Below are 25384 nucleotides of genomic sequence, written 5' to 3'. Positions count from 1 at the left end.
CAATCGAACTATTTTTGGTCCCAGAATATGTGATTAAATTTATGACCTGTATTTTTGTTACACCCTGTATATTGTGCCATGTTAACTTTTTTATTTGATTTATTTATTAATACATATATTTTATACTCATTTAAAATCAAATAAATATAATGTTATGTATTAAAAGTCCGCGCTGACACGCGACGCCCCAGGGCGTCGCGACGCATAGTTTGGGAAGCCCTGATCTAAAGTTTATTTACACTGTCCAGCTATGGAGACGTTTAAAAAAAAGTTAAAGATCAGGTACAAAGAGCAAATAGATTCTCAGGATGCCTTAATGAAACTGTACCGCATAGTTGACACATTAACTGTAAGATAAAATCAACAATCTATAAGGCCGGATACAGCCAAAAGACAGATAATGCTGGAAACAGCACAAATGAGAATACTCTGTAGGTAGGTAGAGTTAAGTCCAAATAAAATAATGCAGGTAGCAGTGAGTGGAAAGAATAAAAATACAAGGCAATACTGCAATAAATCTAACTATCAGAAAGACATATACACATACATAATATATACATAATGGGACCAGGGCTGGTTGTCTTTAGAAGATTTACCACAACTTTCCCATAAAAAAGATCATCAATTGGTGTTCACTTTTATTAACATATTTCACAAGAAGACTCCTTATTTCATGTTCTACTATTCATACATAAATCGTACAATAATTCTTAGGTAAAATAAATCTGTTACTAACATGTGTCACAAAATTTAAACAGGTATCAGGACATAATATTTTAACAAAATTTCCACTGAAGATGATACACCAACTGAGTTGCTAAAGCTAATAGATGAAGACAACGTAAAAGTAGTACATAGTAAAACTTTTTAATGCAATATGTATATATAATTGGAGTGATTCCGGCAAACGGACTTTAGTCCATCTTTGTCGCAATACCTAAAAAAACACAATGCTAGAAAATGCTTAGAATATCTATTAATTAGCTTAAGTAGCCACACTCTTAAGGTAATACTTCACAATAGAATTAGACGAAAATGCGAAGAAGATCTCAATGAAACCCAATTTGGTTTTAAAAATACTATGGAAACCAAGAGGCACTTTTTGCGCTAAGCATCCTATTACAAAAATGCCGCGATAAAAGAAAATATGTTTTGCATTCTTCCTGAACTTCGAAAAGGCATTCGATAAAGTACAGCATGCAAAATTTGTGCAGATGCTAAAAAATCTAGGAATAAATGACAAACATATTCGTGTCATTAAAAATTTTGTACTGGATTCACACTGAGATCGTAAAAGTTGGTGATAACTACACCGACGAAATCACTATACAACGAGGAGTCAGACAAGGTTGCATTTTGTCCCCATCATTGTTCAATATGTATTCAGACCAGTTATTCTATAAAAATGCACTTGGGGAATAGCCATATGGAATAAAAATCATCGTGGGAGCTACTTAATATAATTAGATGTGCAGACAATACAGTAATTCTCTCAGAAAATATTGGAGGTCTCCAAATTCTGTTTGATCATATTCACGAAATAGAAAAAAAATGGGCATCAAAATAAACTCAAATTTAATCAAATTTTTAGTCTCTACTCTAATCCAGAACAGCAATGACTAAAACTATTTTTATGAAAATCAAGTAATTTCTTTGCAATAATCATCTCAGTCTAGAACTAAGACAAAGAATGGTTAAGTGTTATGTTTGGTCTATACTTTTTGTATGGTGCAGAAGTGTGGACAGTAAAAGTATCAATCATGAACAGAAGTAATGATGATGATTCTTAAAGAATACACAACTTTAAGAAAGAACTTAGTATACAAAAAGTTCTTATTACAAAACTCTCTTTACTTATAAAGCTTATATTATATTGCAAAACTCTTGCACCCTAAAGAACTACAAACAAGTTAGCTGGAAGTATATCAGATAGCAGAAGACTTGATAGATTTCTGACAAAAAGAAAGAAAAGTAACTCTTGACTTTATTGACAAAAATGAATCTGACAAAACGATTTAATATAACTTTATATTTTTTTTAATTGAATGTTTCAACCACAGTACAGTTGCCATCAAGTTTTTGCAGAAACCTTAATCTTAACATGGTACATGGTAAATTACAAAGTCATGGTATTTGAGTAGTGTCGTTAAGTTTCAAGAGGTAAACATGCTGAATAGCAGGTATAGTAATTAATTGTACAATAGATTAACGTTTTATTACTTTCTACCTGTACTGGAAACTTAACCACATCACTCAAACACAAACGACTCTGTAATAAGTATAAAATTAATGTTTTTCTGCAATAACTTGATGGCAAATGTACATCCACAGTTTAAAATATTATGTATCCTGATACCTATTACGTATTTACTTAGTTTTTCTAATGAACTGACTTCAGTATATAAAAGTCCTGCAGAAAATGTTATTGATCGTTTCGTTAATAAAGCACGAATTATTAGTACAGTTACACACACCTTGATTGGACAACGCTGCGGTCGCATGGCCTGCTTGTGCTTACCTTTGACGATATGAGCGTCAAAGTTGGCGAGGATTCCTGCTGAAACAAAAGAGAATCGTTAGTATCGGCGTGTGGCAAGACGCGCGAAAATTGGCGTGGAGGAGGATACAAAGGTTAAAATTTGGTTTAATAAGGGAAAGTGGTTTGGGAAGGGTTATTGGGACCCAAAGGAAAAGGGTGTTGATATCGATTTTAACGATATAATATGGTAAATTCAAATATATATATTATCTATACGAGGGCCGCGCGATATGATCATTACATCATTTGCAGTAGACTGTTTGGACAGTAAACCAAAATCTATCGACTTTTTAAATATTAAGAAACTACTGTTTGTGACATTTCTGTATATTAGTCTATTCAACGGGAATAAACTATAATTTTATATTAATTGTTTAAATAAAAAAAAAACGATTTTAATGGAAAATGCTTAAATTTTCTTGTTTTTTACAATGTAGAAACTTGAAACTTTTACGGATTGTAGCTAATGATATGAACTATACATAATTTAACTTTTTACGTTAATTATTTTTACGTTATGCTTCATAAATAAACAATAAAGTTTCAAATTTTGAACACTCATATTATATTTGTTTATATAAAAGTCGGCGCTTATTCGTGTCAAATTTCAATACGATACGAAACAAAACTTCAACCAAAACTCGAATCCAAAAAATTCGTGTTTTTATCGTAGTTTTAGAAAAACCACCGGTAGAGACGTTTTGTGCTACTACGTAGGAAAAATGAAAGAATACCCATGAACGAACATAATAAAACACGCTGTATTTTCCTGTCACCGTGTCATACAAAAAATTGGCCAGCGCAAGTACATGTAATAATTATTATAGCAATGCGCTGGGCAATTTTCTTTGTGACACGGTGACAGGAAAATACAGTGTGTTTTATATGTTCGTTCATGGGTATTCTTTCATTTTCCCGACTGTATTAACATTAGAATTCGTTTTGGCGTATTAATTAATTAAACGCTTTTCTTTAGTTCAATCGTTTGGGTCAAATCTTTGGACGTTAATTTGACTGCCTTTTCTTCAATGGAAATGAATGAAATTTTGCAGACATATGCATTCGCGGGAACAATACACGAATAGTCAATAAAAAAAATTATGTTTATTAATGGTTAAAATAAAAAAAAAACGATTTTAACGGAAAATGTTTACATTCTTTTGTTTTTTACAATGAAGAAACTTGAAACTTTTACAGATTGTAGCTAATTATATGAACTACACATAATTTCGCTTTTTACGTTAATTGTTTACGTTATGCTTCATAAATAAACAATAAAGTTTCAAATTTGTTGCCGATTCCGACTACTTTCTTGTTAGTACATCATAATATGTTTTATACATATTTTAATAAACATGACGATATATTTTAATGTTTGAAAAGTGTAAGACGAAAAAGTAAAAAATAAAAAATATGAAAACAAATTTTTAAGAAACGCTTTTCTTTGTTTGCGAGTGACTAAAATTAAAAATATAAAAAAATCAACCAAAAAGCAAAAAATAAAAAAAATCGAAAAAATCTAGCACATTCGTTATAGAAAAGCGTGGGGTGAAAACCGTTTATTCGATGAAGACACGCCACGCTTTTCTTTGACGAATGTGTTAGATTTTTTCAATTTTTTTTATCTTTTGCTTTTTAGTTGATTTTTTTTATATTATTAATTTTAGTCACTCGTAAACAAAGAAAAGCGTTTCTTAAAACTTTTTTTCATATTTTTTTATTTTTATTAAAAGTTTAACTGTTTAGAATTGATACGTAACAGCAAAAATCTCTTTTTGTATAAGATTATCTACCGGCCAAAAAAATCGGGACACCTTAAAAATGGGTCATTTTTGATGTCTCGAATCTCCTAAACCTGTTAGCTTTTTTAAAACTTTCTTAGCTTTTTTAAAACACTTTAAAAATGTTGATAAGTTTTTCCCGAAAATTGCTTAATTTTTCGGTGATTTCACGTTGAAATATTCGATTTGGAATCAGACGAATAAGAACGTATTTTTCATGAGCTCTACAACTTTCCTTTTACTCGGTTTATAGACTTTAGTGATACACCATTTTTTGGTTTTTTTATAAGCTATACTTTTGCTACATATATTTTTTTCGATAAAGTACTTATTTCCTTTTTGAATTATTTGCGAAAAACCGTCTAAAAACGTATTTTTTTGTCGAAAAATAAACATTTTCAATCGCAAATAACTTGAAAAGTATTAACTTACGTAAAACACTCTATAAAACAAAAGTTGCTTATAATCAGTCCAATTATCCATTTCCGGGGTTATCTTGAACGTATGTTTTGTCACCCCCGATGTAAAAGCAACCAACGGCACAAATTCAACTTTGAAGTGGAGGGTAAGTAGAACCTAAATCCAAATTTTCATACAATTCGGAGTTGCCCCTAAAAATTACACTCCAAAACGGTCATTTACGGGGCTATGTTTATTGAATGTTTGACCTGGTTATAAGCACACTTTTTTCGTTTTTACATTCAACGTGAAAAGCACAATACTCCGGTAAAAGTTCATCATTTCAATTAGACTAATGATTAAGCTTAAAATTATGAAAACTGAATGCGGTGGTGATTTCTAATCGTATTATACACAACAATTTTGGTAATTTATGATTATTTTTTGTTGGTTGAGTGAGAAAGCAAAAGGGGCAGTACTGTTAATATTGCGTATTGTTCCACATACATGGGAATGTGAATTGAAACAATTAGAATGTGAATTCAAATAATATTATAATAAAATAGAACTTATTTATTGTTCTAGGCCAGTACATGGGTGTGAATTTTAGGATTAAATGTGCCAATGATTTGGATTAAATTTTTATTCTTTTTGTTTGAAATTTTACTTAAATTTATTTTGACTTTAGCAAGAATTATACATAAATTGTCATTCGATAGCTGTATGTATGTATTCGATGTATAACCAACCAGAGGCGCACCCAGGGGGGTTTGGGGTTAAAACTACTCCCAGGGCATATAAAAATATACAAAAATTGAAGGAAAATGTGTCTTCTCTTTCACAAATAATACAAAAAAAATGAAAAATTCTGGGTGCGCCACTGTAATCAACAAGTTGTTACCACGTTAACAGGTTATATTTTTTAAAATTAATAGTTGATTTACTTGGCCTCGCTATTGTAGGCAATAGTCTGTTTTAGATAGACTCTCTTTTCAACAGGTTTGCGCTACCGCGCTTGAGCCTAGTAAGAAACGTTCAACACTTGTTTTCATTCTTTTTTGTAAATTACTTCGTGATTCAAAAACATATTCCGGTGTGCATCGCTTTACGTTTTGACAGACAGAAAAGTTAACCTATCCACCTGGAATTTTGTATATGTTTTTTTAGACATATCGTGAGGTAACGTTGTCGAGATATTTTTTGTTTTATGCTTATTTTTTGTTTAACAATAATAAATATGTTGATTTTCACCCTTTTTGCAAAAAAAAACAAAATGTTAAGGAAGCCCAAGGCTACAATTGAGTTTTAATTTCAATATTTTACATATGCTAGAATATTCCACATAGTCTTCCGAACTTTAAGGAAAAACACAGTATGATTGGTACACCCAGTATAAAATGACACTTACCTGTCTAGCAACAATATCATTACTTCGATTTTCTTAAGTAATAAGGCTAGACCATACTAAAATAATAATCACTCAAAGCGGACAAGAGGCTTAGGAAATTGGAGATGTCAGAAACATGTCCCATTTTTAAGGTGTCGCGTAAATTTTGCCGCTAAGTGTTGTCTGTGCAAGTAGCTGAATGATAGCTGATACATTCAAAAAATTGTTTTTTTTTTGTCAATGTATCATCCATCAATCATCACCATCTAATATGCCTTCTATTATTTTTAAAGTTTTCTCTAATGGTACAGTTGTAAAAGACTAGTTATATCACTTATTTATGCTAGTTTTTGGAGGAACTACTATGAGTTTTTGATAAAACGTGTTTTTTTGTGTGCTAAAGCAGCAATACTCAACCTTTTCTTTCCTGGGCCACATAGTAGCTATTGCCACAGCTTGCGGGCCGCAATCAAGATGAAGTAGTATAGAGGAAACGGGAATACTTGAATGGTGAATAGAGGTAAATGAGGCGGTTCTAGACATACTAAATTTATTGCTCCACCGATTTTATAATTTATAAGTGAGTTACAGGGTGTTTTATCGATTTTACCCATTTCTTTCTGGACCCATAACTTAAGAAACACCTTGTATATTTTTTTGATATTTGGTACACATATGTCACATTTAGAATCCAAACCACCCAACTACTAATCACAAGAAAAATCCAGGTCCGGATTAAACAAAATTATAAATCCATTGTGACCTTGAAACAACATTCTGTAAATTGTAATTTTCAAAACCCGTTTGCACATTTGAAAAGAGCTTTAATGGAGCTTCCATTTTTTGCGCATACAATTCAATGACTTTAATTTTGAAATTATGGCGAAATTTTTAAGAACTCATACTTTTAAAACAAAAATTTCGATATAATTATTTCAAAATTAATGTCATTAAATTGTCTGCGCAAAAACTTGAAGCGAGCAATTAAATTTAGTTTTTATGCTCTTTTTAAATGTGCAAACGAATTTTGAAAATTTTAATATACAGGGTATTGTTTCAAGGTCACAATTATTTTATTTTTTTTTGTTAATCAGGACCTAAATTTTTCTTGTGATTACTAAATGGGCCGTTGCAATGTAGTAAATAAAAAATAAGTATTTGTTCATTAACTTTAATAATTTATTATTAGAAATTAATACTACCTTGCTTTTTAATCAGAGTTCTTAAAAATTTCAATATAATTTAAAGTTAAAGTCATTGTCTGCCTCACTCCCAAATACGCCTCAAACACATCTGCACACTATCAAATAATTAGAGAAAACACGTGAAATTTGACAAATAATTTGATCACAGGGCCCTTTAGTTAGTCTTCGGGCCGCACAAAAAACGCTAGAGGGCCGCAGGTTGAGTATCACTGTGCTAATGGGTGTAATATTAGGCCTGGATCCCGCGTACCGAAAAAAGGTTTTATATTAGCAAGCTGAAAATTTGTTAATAGCTTAACGGTGTCTAGTCGGACAAACTTTGATATATGGGAACATTGGAACAGGGAAAGTTTTAATTGTGGAACGTGATTTTAATTGTGGAACGTGTCATCCTGCCAAGTTTATGATTGTGAAAACTAGCAGGTTGTTTTTAAGTTTATTCAATAGCAAACTTTATATATAATATATGAAAAGATTTTTGTCCGACAAATATGTTGGGCATATTAATAAGTCCGACACGTAGAACATGTCAAATGGCAGAATTTTTTTTGGTGGTAAATAGCAGTTTGATTTTTGTACGAGAGTTTAATGAAAAGGTAACAAATCAATTGGAAGTTCTGTCCGACAAAACACATAAGACGTTTTCGTAGTCTGACGTTCGAAACCTGCAACCTGCTCCACAATTAAAACTTCTCCTCTTCCAGTGTTCACGTACATCAAAGTTTGTCCGACTAGACACCGTTAAGCTATTATCAAATTTTCAGCTTATTAATAATTTTTTTTGGTACCAGGGATCCAGACCTATATGTCTAGGAGGGCCTTTGACAGTCTGCTATAAAGGGCAACCCATGCTTCTGCAAATTTGTCTGAGGGATACATTCTCTTTTGTGAATTTTTGGAACTACGTATTAGATGTGGTGTCCTGCTGTAGTCTGCTGTTAGTGTTCTTCTTTGGTAGTTTGTCAAGTTTTCCAGTGATGTAGTTGCATCTTTTTTTGTTTGGTATAAGGTCCATTTGTAACCAATTGTTGAATTTTCTCCTCATATTGACTTTTGTTCATAATTACAGTTGTGTTACCGTTGTCAACTGGTAATATAATTATGGATAAATCTTCGTTGGAGAACATTTGTTTTTGATTTTGTGCTTTTATCCAGTTCCTTTTTCATAGTACTCATATTCTTCTAGTGATGACGCCTACCGAAGCAGTCTTGCATTAACACGTTGGACTGATGATCTAAAATTTTGTCATAGGAATTGGATGCAAAGAGGCACAAAATAGAAACAGATGAAAAATTATGAGGGAGATTTTTGTCCACCAGTGGACAAGCGAAGATTGAATGACATGACGACGACTTCAAATAATCCTCAAGAGTTAGCTAAGACACCTTAAGTTTATGTATTTACTCTCTTTGTAACAGTAGAGTAAAAGTGGTAATTTTTTATTTAGAGAACTGACCAGTTTAAGATGAAGACAAAGAACAGTGATGTATCTTCTACGTACTCTTAGTTTAATCGTATTTGTCTATGAGTCATTGCTCAAGGACTGGTCTATATCGAATTACAGAAATAATTATAATAATCTTCTTATTATCTATTACCCACAATTTACGGGTAATAAATTTTTGAATCGTAAAAAGTTTCTTCCGTCTTAATTATTAAATATACCCACTCGGTAATTATAGCTGGCATTAACAGAAAAATTAACTTAAATTAACAATTACACCAAAATTATGATGTATTATCATAATTGTGTTTGCCGAAATTACACCGCGAGCAACATTATTTATGATCTCAAATCAGACTACGCGCAATTCAGGATTTAAATAAAGTAATTTTTATTGCTCATTATCTGATTTAGTCGACCAGAAGAATCAAATACCGCAAAAGAATTACTCATGAGATTGTAATCGACGAAAATATTTTCATCGGTTTGATTTAACCTAGAATATTTTTAGTTGAACTTGAAGATGAAGATGGCAGAGTAGTAGAAACGATACGAGCAAAAAAACAAATTGATTTTCGAGCTTTCTTCTTCTTCAGGTGCCATCTCCGCTACGGAGGTTGGCAATCATCATAGCTATTTTAATTTTTGAGGCAGTAGCTCTAAATAGTTGTTTTCAGCTGCATCCAAACCATTCTTGCAGGTTCTTCAGCCATGAAATTCGTCTTCTTCCGATGCTTCTTCTGCCATCTATCTTTCCTTGCATTATGAGTTGCAGGATGCCATACTTCTCGCCCCGCATCACATATCCGAGATACTGTAGTTTTCTTTCTTTAATTGTAAGTTCCACTTCCTTCTCTTTACCTATTGTTTTTAGTACTTCGTTGTTCGTATTCGTAACTCTATCTACCCAGGAAACCCTCATAATTATTCAATAGGTCCACATTTCAAAGGCGTTAAGTTGTCTCATTGTCTCTACATTTAACGTCCATGATTCCACTCCATAGTATAGTACACTGTATACGTAACACTTTGTTAGGCGTACTTTAAGAGCTAATGTTAAATCTTTGCTACATAGGACCTTTTTCATTTTCATAAAATTACAACGTGCTTTTTCGATTCTGACTTTGATTTCTGCAGTGTTGTCATTATTTTCTGTTATAAGGGTTCCTAGGTAAGTGTACTTTTTTACTCTTTCGATCTGCTGGCCATCTACTATCAAGATTTCGTTAGTATTATGGTTGTTTTTACTAATTTTCATACGCTTCCTCTTTTTGATATTGAGAGAGAGTCCGTACTCCCTACTACACCTTACTATTTTACTCATCAGTTTTTGCCAGTCTTGTAAACTATCGGCTTTTATTACTGTATCATCTGCATATCTGATGTTGTTAACTAAGACTCCATTTACTCTTATGCCGACTGTTTCATCTTCATCCAGAGTTTCTCGCATTACCTCTTCAGAATAAGCGTTAAATAATAGAGGTGATAGTATGCAGCCTTGCCGGACTCCTCTTTTTATTTCCATTTCTTCAGATGTTTCTTTGTCAATTCTTACTACTGCTCGCTGATTGTAATATAGGTGTGTTATTAGTCTTAAATCTCTTTCATCTAGGTTTTTAGTTTTCAGAATTTCCATGAGTCTATCATGTTTTACTTTATCAAACGCTTTATTGTAGTCTATAAAAGAGACGTTTTATAGATCATTTTCGAGCTTGGGAAAGCTCAAAGGATCTTTAGTATATACAAGGCCAGCACAGCTTCACTCCATAGTCAAGTGCTAAAATAAATGGGGAATACGCTGAAATTTATTAAAAACACAACTGATACTATTCACAAATTCCAAATGTTCTCGTCAGAACTGGAACAGAACAACGACATCATACTCAATGGAGAAAGGCTCGAATTGAGACCGTCTGTGTCATACTTTGGTATGGAATTTTCAAAGACGTTCAACGGGAACACAGACCTTAAAAACACCCTAAATAGGATACGAAACAGAGCCAACTTACTAAAAGCATTAACTGGTAAATTTAGAAAGCATTAATACACGAACTGGCAAACATATCTACCATAGAATATTGGAATCAAAGCCTGTCGACGTACGAACTGTCGAAAGCTTAAACAATAGAGCAAAAGAGGTTCTGTAAAAAGACATTCCACCGCAAAAAACATGTACTCACCAGACACCCGAAAACTAAAGTTCCTTTCCAGCCAGCTAAAATTGTAAATAAAGAAAGAACGTACTTCCTGATGAGTATTTCAACATCCTAAAATTAATTCCTATAACATATGCCAAAAATGCTCAGCTACGAGCCTTTCCTAAAATCTACTTGGAGCAAAGTAGTAGGAGTATCACCTTCTATCACCTTCTGAGCAATAACTGAGAGCTAACAACCCTCCTATCCTACCGTCTACCACAAACTCTATCCCCTACACAATATGTGGTTCCCTATAATATGTGGAACATTATATGTATTTCAAATAAAAAATTCACTATCTCTATTCACGTAAAAAAGGAAGCAGCCATACCTGGCCATACCTTGAGGAGGCGAAAGTCTAAACGAAGTTGTCATACCGTGTTCTGACATTTATGCAATCATGCCATCTTGTCCTAGCAATGTAGTATGCTTTATTTCTCACAGAAAGTATCTTATTCCGTGGCATTACAACCCTTCGTGGGTTTTAACCGATTCGACAATATGCCTCCATTCTTCTCTGTCTTGAGCAATATCTATCCAATTCTCCACGTCCATAGCTGTCAGGTCTCCTACTATATTATATCGCCAGTTGGGACTACCTCCCATACGAGCTTTACTGTTCTATGGTCAGAATGTCTTCTGAGGTGTCCTGCCAATTAGAGTTTTCTTGACTTTATTTCTTTGTTAGTTCTTATCCTATGTTATCCTGCTGCTTCATCAAGCTTAGGCCCAAAGATATTACTTAGGATTTTTCTTTTCTAAACACGTAGTTTCTCTTTTAGAGGTATCTGTATCCATATTTCTCTGCTTTACCTTGCTATCATTCATTTTCAAATCGATTATAATTTCAAGTTGAAGCCAAGATTCCTAATTTCATGTTAGTTTGTTCTATACGTCATCAAACATAGTTCACAAAATATTTCTAAACCAGAAAATGATAAAATACCGTTTTTTTATTCAAGAAAAGTTATTTACTTGTCCCGAATGGATAAAATATTTAAATGATTGAATCGACCAAAAAATTCTCACATTATTTTACGTATCTACCTGAAATATGGTAAAAAAATCTTTGAACAGTTATGCAATTCCATTTATTAAAATATATGTAGACAATTTATGTAAAAATGTCAATAAAAATTTCAAATAAACTTCGGCAAAATTATTTAATATCTATTTGTATTAATGTTTAGGCGGGTAATAAATTTTACAATTTTTTGTTTGTTGAATTGCGAACAGGATTTTGTTTGTCGATTAAATTATTTTTAAATAATTTTGGCAATTAAAACCAGTAGCGTTCCGGGTTTTTTTAATGGTATGTACATTCAGCCAGTCGCAATCAGATTATAGTGTAACGTGTAGTGTGTGTGTTGAGTAAATGTCTTGTTACTTAGTAAAGTCGACTTCATTGTCTTTACAAAGAGACGCTAATTGTACTCGAACGTCTGCGGTTCCTTCGGTGAGTACCAATGCATTATATTTCCTATACGCAAAAAGGGAGGTAGAACTGAATACGAAAACTGTAGAGGAATATCCTTGTTAGAGATAATATACAAAGTACTCTCCATACTAATCAAAAGACGACAAGAAACATATGTGGAAAAGAAGAACCAAATAAAGTATGTTAAAACAAATCTTGATCAATTGCTAGGAATACATTTCAGCACAAAACTACTTTTCATTTATTACAAGGCCGCCTACGATCCAATAGATAGAAAGAAATTAATAGAAACGCTAAAAGAATTCCAAGTAGCAGAAAAATTTAGTAACATTGGTAAAAATGACAATTAGAAAAACCATTTGTGCTGTGAAGAAGCCATTTGTACAGTCTCAGAAAAAATCGAAGTGAAAAAAGTGTTCGCCGAGGAGACCTGTTTTCTACCTTGCTATTCAGTATGATATAGAAAAAATTGTAAGGGATCGAATAGTAGGATAAATAGATCCGGTACTATTTTCTGCAAACAGCACCAATACTTAGCGTACGCTGATTATGTGCTTCTCATTTCAAGAAAGAATGGGAAAGAACTGGCAAGTACAGCAAAAATACTAATTCCGGGATGCTCTAAAATATGACTGAAAGTCAATATTAATAAATCCAACCACATGGAAACCTCGAACAAACAGGAATAAACACCAGGGGCTCCTTTAATGCAGGGTGGAGGATGGGTCAGTAGTAGAATTCGAGAAGGTGGAAGAATATCTGTAGTTAGATACCCTTAATGACCAGCCATGTAACCTTAGACTAATCAAGAGCAACAGATGTGCGGGGCCCATGAACAAAATAATTAAGGCAAAGATATTATTATATCTCGTAATACAAAAATAAGAGTATACAAAACTATAATTAGACCCACAACGCGATATGCTGCAGAGACATGGCCTACGACAAAACTATACAGAACAGATTGGAAGCATGGGAAAGAAAGATACTTCGGAGAATGTTTGGTGGAAGTGTACCAATTGTATGCTAACCCTCCAATAGCAATAGTAATGAAAAAACGTAGACTAGAATGCTTTGGACATCTAGAAGAATGCAAGGTAATAGACAAGTTAGGAATATTGGTTGGAAAGTAACTGAGGGCAATAAAAGAGAGGAAGACCAAGAAAGATAGGGATATATGTAGTCCTGGAAGGTGTCAGAGTGAAGGGAATCAAAGGTTGGAAGCTGACAGCTAAGAACAGAAAAGAATGGAAATTATCCATCCAGAAATGGGCCTAAAAGACCTGTTAACGCTTTATATTAGGGGAAGTCTGACGATGGCAATAATTACTGCCAAAATGAGAGCGTAATTTAAGCTGGCATAATAAAATACAAAGAGTTGCTGACTTTCAAGTTCCTTGGAGGAGTAAGAAAGGAAGATTAAAGAATTATCTATACCATCGTTTTAATATTTCCAATATCAAAATCTATAAATCCATCGTCAGACCTACACTAACATATGGATGCGAACCCTGGACCATGACCATGCAAAGCAGACGAAGAAAAGCTCAGACGTTTTAAACGAAAAATATTCAGAAATATTTTCGGACCTCACCACGACATCACCACAAACCAGTAGGTATAGGATCAGAACAAATATCGCATTAAAGCACTCTACAATGATGCCGATAAAATACCGAGAAACTTGTAAGACTGGTATGGAAGGAGATTCCTACAGGCAAAAGACCACTCAGACGTTCCAGAATGCGATGGAGAGATAACATCCAAGCAGATCTCCGAAAAAATGAACATTCCATTTGACCCTAGGTTGATGGAAGACCGAACAAATTGGAAGAAAGTTGTACAGTCAGCCAGGACCCAACCAGGGTTGTAGCGCTACGTGATGATGATGATGATAATTTTAATATTTCGGTAATATAATCTATATCATCGAAGATCTTCATTGATCCGCCTCTGAGACAATAACCAAAGAACAAGTTTTGAACAATTTCCGTAACGCAAAATGTATAATTGTCTAACGGTTTCGATTTATCACTTCTAGTTTTTTTATTTTTAATCGAACTTGTTATTTTGTAATTCCTAAAAGATATAGATATTCTAATTAGGTTTGTTTCGCCTCATTTGGTAATTAGATTTATGATTATTTGCTTAATGTTATGTAAATGATCATTTTTATTAGAATCAAATACGTTTGTCCTAAAATGTCTAATTATATAAAGTTAATAAATATAAATGTAAAATATTGGAGACTATGCGAAATAAATATGTTTTGTACAGGAGCTTTCTCGTTGACTAGATTAATCGCTTTCTTAATGGGATTATAGAACGTGTACTCAATTAACTCAGCATAAGATATCACATATGTATTTTATTTCAGCAATTTTGGCCACCAAAATGTTAAGCCGAAGAAAAATTATTTTATTATCTACTTTTAAACTTTTGACAAATGTAATAAATATTCCACATAGAAAGCTATAATAATCAATTAATTCTAATACCCCATCAGTTTCTTTATTTATTTTTCCTGCAATTATATATGTACAACAACGCTATGGGTCTTGTAAGTTCATAGCTTCCACAAACCCCCTCCATTTTCCGGTCCCTTGCTTTTTCTCTCGAAGCTCTCACGCCTCTTTAGTCTTGCTTTACTGCTTCCAATCATTTCTTTTTTGGACGTTCTTTTCTTTTTCCACAATCCCCCCTCTTCAGTATGTATTTCGTATTTTCTAGCGAATCTTTCTAAATATATTGTTCTGAAGCTATTTATTTGCGGCATTTATTTAATTCACTATTCTACCTGGAAAATAAGCCACAATTTAAGGTAAAAAATGATTTTATTGACGTTTCGACTTACACCTCGGACGTCATTATCAAAATACAAATATGATATGAAAGTTTTATGGGCAATAAAACTTTTATTCAATGAATGGATACATTCTGGAAAGAATAGGCTTCTTGGCTTTCAAAAACTTCAAGATTTCGCTCCATTTTTAACGGTCCCTGGTAAAAATGCCGCTAGAACCTAGCGACAATTTTTTTCTCCAACCGCTAGAACCTAATTCAGACAAGTCTCGCTTTACTGCTTCCGTCCTCTTCTTTTTCTGCATATCTCCCTCCTTCAGTATTGTTTTAACATTTTAGTTTTCTGGCATTCGTATAATGTACTCAAGGTAATAAATATCTTTGGGCTCGTGTTTTTATCGTAATTTCTGGTTTTCCGTACAACCTCATTATTTCTTTATTTTTTCGTTTTCCTCAAATATTATCTAGCGTCGATATTCCTCCGAAGATTTTTCTATACTATAAAAAGGAAAGAATCCCTACCATTGGCTGTATACCATAATAAAAATTACTAAAGAAGTAAAAATCTTCCTTTGTATAATTTATTTTATTTTATTTTTATTTTTTTTAAATAATTTTTTTTTAATTTTTTTATTTAATTTTTTTTAATTTTTTTTACCTAAATTTCGAATTTTCTAATTTTTTAGAAAAATTTTTTAAATAAATTATACAGGGTGTTTCATTGGGAAACGGAAATACTTTAATTGTGAATAGAGGTCACCAAGGCGGTTCTATATATACTACATTTTTTGCCCTACCGACTTTTATAACCGAGTTACAGGGTGTTTTATCGATTTTGCCAATTTATTTCCTAAGCCATAACTTTAGAAGCACCCTGTATATTTTTTTGATATTTGGTACACATGTGTCTCATCCAAAACCCAAACGACCGACATACTAATCACAAGAAAAATCCAGGTCCGAATTAACAAAAAAACATAAAGTAATTGTGATCTTGAAACAACACCCTGTATATTGAAATTTTCAAAATTTGTTGGCACATTTGAAAAGACCATAAAAATCTGAGTTTATCGGTTTGCTTTAATTTTTTGTGAAGGAAATTTAATGACTTTAATTTTGAAATTAAATATATTGATACTTTTAAGAACACTGAAATTAAAAAACAGATTTTTAAAGCACTCTTAACAATAAATTATTAAAGATATTAAATAAATACCCATTTTAAAAATAATCAATACTTATTTACGACATTCGAACGACCCACTTACAAATCACAACAAAAATCAGGTCCAGATTAACAAAACAATATAAAGTAATTGTAATCTTGAAAAAACACCCTGTATATTGAAATTTTCAAAATCCGTTTGCACATAGGTATGAAAAGAGCACAAAAAAACTAAGTTTAATCATTCGCTTAAATTTTTTGGCCAGACAATTTAATGAATTTAATTTTGAAATTATGTCGAAATTTTTAAGAATTCTGGGAACTCATAATGTCATTAAATTGTCTGCACAAAAAATTAAAGCGGGACATTAAACTTAGTTTTTCGTGCTCTCTTCAGGTGTGCAAACGTATTTTAAAAATTTTAATATACAGGGTGTTTTTTCAAGGTCACAATTACTTTGTATTTTGTTGTTAATCCGGACCTGGATTTTTCTTGTGATTAATTATTAGGTCTTTCCAATGTGATAAATAAGTAGTGATTCATTTTAAAATGAGTATTTATTCAATAACTTTAATAATTTATAATTAAAAGTTAATAATACCTGCTTTTTAATGGTGAGTTCTTAAAAAATTCAATATAATTTCAAAATTAAAGTAAAAAAAAATATTTCGGCCTTGTCTGGCCGAAAAATCGAAGCGAACCATTAGACTTAGTTTTTTGTGCTCTTTTCAAATATGCAGATTTTCAAAATTTCAATATACAGGGTGTTGTTTTAAGGTCACAATTACTTTATAATTTTTTGCTAATCCGGACCTGGATTTTTCTTGTGATTAGTATGTCCGTCGTTTTGGTTTTGAATGAGACATATGTGTACCAAATATTAAAAAAATATACACGGTGGTTCTAAAGTTATGGCTTAGGAAAGATATGAGCAAAATCGATAAAACACCCTGTAACTCGGATACAAAAGTCGGTAGAGCAAAAAAGATAAAAAAGTATTTCCGTTTCCCAATGAAACACCCTCTATACCATCTACAAAGGAAGATTTTTAATTCTTTAGTAATTTTTCTATACATCTTTCTTTCCCAGATATCTATTGTCTTTTCTTTCTGCTGATTCATAATCCACGTTTCAGTTGCATACATCACTGTGGGTCTGATTACTGTCTCTTAGACTCGTAGTTTAGTTGTTTTTAATACATTTTTTACTTTCAATATTGAATATAGTTACCCTAACGCTCTACTCCACTGCATTAATCTTTTATTTACATCATCATCATCATTTGGCTCTACAACTATATGTGAGTCTTGGCCGCGTTTACTATTTCTATCCATTGTTGTCGGTCCTGAGCAGCTATTTCCCATTGCTGTACTCTTATTTTGCGTAGGTCACTGGCTACTGCGTCTTTCCATCTCTTTCTTGAGCGACCAACTGACCTTTTGCCATCGGGCCTTTCCCATAATGTGGCGTTCAGAAGTCTTTCGTCATTCGATCTTAGCACGTAACCCGCCCATCGTATTCGGTTTGCTTTAATGTAGCGTACTATGTTTTCATCTCCATAATATATTATCTGGAGTTCATCATTGTGTCTTCTTCTCCATTCTCCTGTTGTCTCTTCTGTGCAAGGCCCATAGATAGTCCGCAGTATCTTTCTTTCAAGTACCAGTAATTTTGTCGTTTCCCGCTGGTTCAGAGTCCATGCTTCGCTTCCATACGTTATTGTGGGACGAATAATTGTCTTATATAAGTGTTTATATGACCTCTTTCTATTATATGTCTTTATTTACGTATTTTCCGTATTTTCCCCTGTTCTTTATGGTAACTTCTCGATAGTTTTTAAATCTATAGACAGCCTCTGCTCCTTTCATTTTTATATATAAGCTATTATTTGTTATATCTCCTATCATTTCCATATATTGCGTTTATGTTTGGCTTATTGTTAGTGCGTATCCTTTCGCTTCTTCTTTAAATGTTTTTTTGTTCTCGCTAGTATCACCACATCATCCGCATTCACTCTGCACTGTTTCTGCTTTTATTATTTGATCTTTTTGCGATTTGTTCTAATACTAGGTAGAATAAATTCGTTGATACCGGATCCTCTACTTACTGTGAACTGGCTTGAAAAGTTTTCTTCCAGTATTACCCTATTTATCGTGTTCCTAAGCGTCATTCATGAACAGAATTAGACCAGTAAGGATCTGCGAAAAAACGTCTATTTTTGGATGTGAGAGGTGGCATTCGGATTTTTGCAGATAAAGTTAGGTGACACCTTCAGTAATAATAATTGACTTATGTTCCTTCTCAAATATGCCCGGAACATTAATAAAAAAATTAAAATATTTAAAAATTTCGAAAAACATCGATTTTTTTCTGCTTTCTTTGCTTATAACTTTAAAACGATTCGTTTTGGAACAAAGTCGTGCAGAAATAAAATAAAGATAATTGAATTTTGTATATAGGACTGGTAAAAAATGTCTTAAGATATTACCTTTTCTGCAATATAGCAATAAATACAAAATAAGGGGGCAAAATAAGTCTCTTGTAGTTCAATATTTTTTAACCACTTTGGTGGCACTTAGAACCTTAGTAATTCACTTAGGAAATTCTTTGTAACATACTTAAATCGTGTACCAAATTTCATTAAAATCGACCTAATAAATTTTGCATAATAAATTTGCAATCTAAATGTTTTTAAAAAAGTTCAAATTTTTTAAAATCTTTCTGAACAAAAAGTAGACCATTTAGAAAATGGCTAATTTTTTTACATATAAAGAGGTGCTCTACCTATCTAATACACTTTACAGAATTAAAATCGGATTATTTAAGGGGCCCCAGCAATGTTTTAAATTTATAAACAATTTTTTGGCTTATAAACAAATAGCTTTGTTTAATAATAAAAAAATTAATTTTTAGCAATGCAAATAATTAAAACCGGTATAATTTGAGTCAAACTTTCAAATGCTGTCAGCAGAATTGCTATTTTATTTTTTAATCAAACGTTATTCGCGTTCAAAAATTGCAATTTCTCGATTTTTTGAAAGTTCCACCGCGTTTATCTCGAAATCTATGCATCCTACGAAAAAACTTGCACGAACATTTTTTGCTTAGAATTACCCAAGAAATACAAAAAAAAATTATTTTGCGAAAAATCGATTCTATGTAATTCCTCAAGTTCTTTGTTTATAACAATCTTATCGACATCCGGATCAACTGTTACCCAAAAAATTCTTGTTCTACGGCTCAAAATACATAAAAAAACTTGGGTAAGTCCATCTAAATAAAGGAGCCCGTAGCACCCCCTCCTGTCCACAGCACTAATTTGTTTATAAGCCAAAAAATTGTTTATAAATTTAAAACATTGCTGAGGCTGCTTAAATAATCCGATTTCAATTCTGTAAAGTGCATTAGATAGGTGGAATACTTCTTTATATGTAAAAAAATTGACAAATCTTTGTATGTTCTAGTTTTTGTTGTGCAAGATTTTAAAAAATTTTAATTTTAAAAAAAAGTTTAGATTGCAAAATTATTATGCAAAATCTAGTAAGTCAATTTTAATGAAATTTGGTGTACGGTTTTAGCACATTACAAAAATTTTCTAAGCCAATTAGGAAGGTTCCAATTGTAACCTAAGTGATGGAAAATCATTGAATAAGGACAGGCTTGTTTTGCCCCCTTATTTTATATTTATTGCTATTTTGAAGCAAGGGTGATAAATTAAGACATTTTTAACCAATCGCATCTGATAGAAAATTTAGTTATCTTTGTTTTATTCCTATAGGACTTTGTTCTAAAATGAATAGTTTTTAAGTTATAAGCCAAAAGGTAGAAAAAAAAAAAACGAAATTTTTTGAAATTTTTAAATATTTTATTTTTTTTATTAATGTTCCGGGCATATTTGAGAAGGAGCATAAATCAATTATTATTAACGAAGTTATCACCTAACTTTATCCGCAAAAATCTGAATGCCACCTCTCACATCCACCTAAAAACAGATCCTTACTGGTCTAAGTTGAAGAATTGGAAATGTGGATTCATAGAAGAATGTTGAAAATACCTTGGAGAGCCAGAAAATGAATAGCGAATTGCTAAAGACTGTTAATCACTGGAAAATATCTTTTCTGAAACAACTAGTGAGAGGGAATCGATATACAATCAACTGATCCTTAAAGGCATATAGAAGGCCATAGAAGTGTAGGAACAAACAAGTTTCCTGATTAAAAACATTCGTGTATGGAGAATGTCCATGTTACAGAAGATGGAGAAGCCTTCGGATAATTCTGATATGACACGTGAAGAAGAAGAGGAAGTGTTAGTCTCGCTAGCATTATAAGCTTTTTTGGCATTTCTAATGATATCACGGCCTAATATAGCATTCTTCGGTTTATGGAGTCGTATGTCTGCTTAAAATCGTAGTCTGATCAAAATCTAATATAAATATTTCCTTATAGTTCCTCTTATTGGTCTGTATTTAACCTCTTGATTCAACATCATTTTAAAGATAAATAATTTGCCTCTTAATGAGTTAAAAAACACTGTGTTCCGTCCATGGCCAAGGTAATAGAATAAATTGAAGCCCACATTAACGAAAGGTACCAAAAACCCAATCCCAGTAATGCATTTTTGTGTAATTAACTGACCCCGATTCTTCGAACAAACCTCTGGTAAAGAGTAATAAATTGTGGAGTAGTAACAAACAAAAAATAACACATATATAGTGAAGAGGGAGAAAAAGGTTAGGTTAGGTGCCCGCCGCCGCATGAATAATGCCATTAAAATTATTGGGTACGGTAAGGCTGCGCTGGAGGAAATACCAATTATTTCTCATATTACCGAGAATTACCTGATATGATGGTGTGTACCTGATCTGATGAATATTTTGATGATAAACGAGCTTTTAAAAAATAATCAACGCAACGGATTATTAGTCGGCGAATAAATACAAGGTTTTAAATGTTCTCTAATTGTGTAGTCCTCTAGGTTCACTTTTAATATTGGAAGAATTGTAATATTTTGGCATTTGATGTGATATGAAGAAACAAGTAAGTGACTTTTAACATTTAAGCTACTATTATAACTATTGAGACGTCAAAACAAAAGATCAAGATAGGTGCGATTTATCGTTCATCCTGATGCACGTTTTTTACAAAACTACCGGAAGTTTTCTTAGTGGCAGAAGTAAATATGTGACGATAATATAATTTTGTCGTCTAATATACGCTCATGTATTAAGCAGAACGTGTTTTTATATCGTCTCTAACAGTATAAAAGACGAAACGGAAAGACATTTGATTATTCTCGGTGTGTTGAACGGAGAATAATCCAAAAGATATAATAAGTGAGTTAAGATATTCTGAAACCACAAGATATTCAGAATATCCACAAGATATTCTGAAACCTTCCGAACCCCGTCGTCTTGGCGAGCTGAGCGATTTCGACGGTTCACAACCCCATCCTCTATGCGAGGTGAGCGTAATTCCTTACATGTCTTACCCCTGGCGAGTTGAGGGAGATTTCCTCCCATTATGTACCCATTTCGCATTAATAAATAAATGCTATTCCTAATCGTTGTTTAGTATCATTTATTTATGTATCAAAGATATCGTCATATCAACCCAAGATTTACGAAAGTCCGATATATAGATTGTAAATATATTTTGATAATGATGAAGAATAATGATAATAAAGTGAATGCCAAAGAATGCAGTGACTACCGAACCATAAGCTTAATGTCACATACCTTGAAAATTCTGCTGAAAATTGTCAACGTGCTGACACCAGAGGTATAACCAGGATGATCCTAAGGGGGGAGGTTACATCTACTTGAAGGTCTCTGGGGATATGGAATAATAAAGGTGTTAAGCGTATAGAGCTCAAAGTACGTCCAAAAAGGGGGGGTTATAACCCTTAAAACCACCCCCTGGTTACGACTATGGCTGACACAGAGATGCTTGGATGTTAACCGTCCTCTTTACGTCTGTTTTATAGATTACAATAAAGCGTTTGATAAAGTAAAACATGATCGACTCATGGAAATTCTAAAAACTAAAAACCTAGATGAAAGAGATTTAAGACTAATAACACGAGCACCTCTATTACAATCAGCGAGCAATAGTAAGAATTGAAAAAGAAACATCTGAAGAAATGGAAATAAAGAGTGAGGATAGACTATTTAGAGCTACTGCCTCAAAATTTAAAATAGCTATGATGATTGCCAACCTCCGTAGCGGAGATGGCACCTGAAGAAGAAGAAGAAGTACCATCTACCTCCCTTTACCATACCAGGAAAAGTGGGGGGAAAGAGAGAGATTGGTCGCAAAATACTTTCATGGCTGCGTAATATTAGACAATGGTGAGCTTCCTTAATACAATAAATATTTCGCGCAGCAGGATGAACTTGATGAGAAGAGTTTCAAGAAATTGTAAACATGATAATGACCAACGTCTGAATAAGGATACGGCACCTAAAGAAGAAGAAGAAGGATCTATGGGAAATTATGTTATACTTTCTTTTTTGTCCTTTTTCGTTTTCTTTTTTGTTATTTAAATAAGTATTTATTATTACAATAATAATTGTATTATACATATAGCTATAACACGTTTAGTTTTAATCAGATTTGAAACAACTAATGACTCAATCATATGTATTCTTTTCGGTATTTACACCGCGATACTTAGTAGTGAGTAGTGTATCAAAAAAAGTAGTTGGCAGTCCATTGAGAAATCCTTGCATCTAATTTATCAAAATTTTTTGAATGAATCAGTAGATGTTTCCTTCAAAATACACGTACTAGAATCCCGACCAACGGGTGTTAATAAACTTGTCAGTAAGTCAACGATCCACGATCCGCGGTGTATCTATCGTATCAGAATATCTATTTTGATAAATTAATTGAAATGTTAGATTCTGTCGGACTTCATCTTTGTCGGCGAATGATATACAGGAAGCTTTTTTTCATTTTTTAAACATTTCGTAATGTTTTTAGATATCTCAAGATTTTGTTCTGAAGGTATTTAATCTCTAGATTGAAATGCAAGATTGAGAGGAAATTAAGCTGTTCATTTTTAACAATTAAGTGAAAAGTGGTTTAGTTATTTCTCATTTTTTAAATGTCTTGAAGTCCATTTATTGTCACGACTTATTAAGCAACTATAGTTGTTATATGTATATTTATAATATTTATTAATGTTAGTTTAGTGAAAAACATAAACGAAGAATACTTTAAACCAAAGCCTTGTTATGACTTATCATCTGAACATTCACTGGTCATCATAACCGCAAATAAAAACATATCAACCATTAGTGTAGGAAACAGAGGTTGAAAATCGCAAAATGGACACAAGTCAAGTTTTTTTTTCTGGTATGCATATCAAGGGGTGCTTATTATAAGACTAACTTTTTCTTAAACAATTTTGCCCCGGAACCCCCCTTTTCGTCCCTTTAAAGGGGATAATTTGTGGTTTTTGCGAAACGTAGCCCTTGAAAATAACAAAATAAAGAGGACTATATTTCCTACTATTTATTTCCGGACAGCATATGGCTATCACCCACCGTTTAGCGGGGGCACCCCAAAGTTGACAAGTTTTTAAAAAAGATGTTTTTAAAAAAATTATTTTTCCCTAACTATAATGGAAATCAAGAAGAAACCCTGCGGCAATTAATAACAAATAAGTGGCTAATTTTTTGATAAACGTTTCATTTAAGGGCAATTGCCCATTTTTAAATTACAGGGAGTTACATTAAAAAAAAACCCTTTTTATACAATCTGAACCGCTTATGTTAGAGTAAAAAAACTTTTAGAGTTTATCCATGTACTAGTGTTATTTATAAATTTGTATAATTCACCCCCATTTTTTACCCGGAACCACTCCAAATAAAAGAAGAATTAATAAAGAAAGTGGTTTTCTTGGAATCCATGCCCTTTATTAAAATGCTCTTCATATATCATTTTGTGCACGTTCTTATTACCCATGCATAGACACCAAAAGCGATTTCTTGATGCAACCCCTGTAACCAAAAAAAATAAATAAAATGAGCGGTTGAACAAATTTTTTTTGAAGTTATACTTCTTTACCGGCGATAGAGGGTGAATTTTTATATGTTAAAACCTATCAGCCCGGCGGATGCGCATTATAACTTTGTTCTGATTGGATGTTCAAATGACATGTCAAAAATTATCCGATATGGCAGCTGTAGGACAGCTGTGGTTTGGAGGTAAAGGTAAAGGTAAACAAATGTATAATATATTAGTTTTATTGTTGTGAGGACAGAAACAAAAAAGTTTATAATATTGTAGTGACTTTTAAATAGTTTTTAAAAGCAACAGGTACGTAATAATTGTTAATGTATCATGGATATAAACCTACCTATTTGATCTGCCAAAATACATAGTATGTAATATTTTTATTTATATAATTTGATTACCATCAAAATTTCTATCAATATTCACCTAATATATTGTTTTCTTACTCTATGTTTTGTTGTATTTTTTCAATTCTAAATCATTTCAATTCAAAATTAAAATAATTTGATCAATTTTCAAAATATCAAAATATCACAAGTTTAATCCGTTTAGTTAGTCGATCTTCGTAAATAATGACACATAGTGTCCGTGGCTAAGCGTTGAAGGCGAATGAATTCCAATACCAACCGCGCTTATCAGCGCTGGTTCGAGTCCCAATAGAAACTTTCTTTTTTGTTTTTTTTAATACATTTTATGATTGTAAGTATATTTATTATATAATTGTATTTTCAGAAAATACGTAATAGTTAAAAAATTTTTCGACAATTAATGTTCAGACAGCATTTGTGGCTTGTTTAATGTGTTTGTGTGTGTTTTATTCTTTTATTATTTTAATTTTTGGCACTGTTCTAATAAAAATGTTTGAGAAGTAGTAAGTATAAATTAGTTTAATATTTAAACAAAATATAAATAAAAAGTATATTAATTTCGTTTAAATCATATAATAGAAGTATAACTTCTTACGTGCGTACAAAGTACACACACATTCTTTTTTTGCTTTTTT

This window comes from Diabrotica virgifera, chromosome 6 (assembly GCF_917563875.1).
Source record: "Diabrotica virgifera virgifera chromosome 6, PGI_DIABVI_V3a".
Taxonomy (NCBI): Eukaryota; Metazoa; Arthropoda; class Insecta; order Coleoptera; family Chrysomelidae; genus Diabrotica; species Diabrotica virgifera.
Note: the sequence above shows the minus strand (reverse complement) of the source record.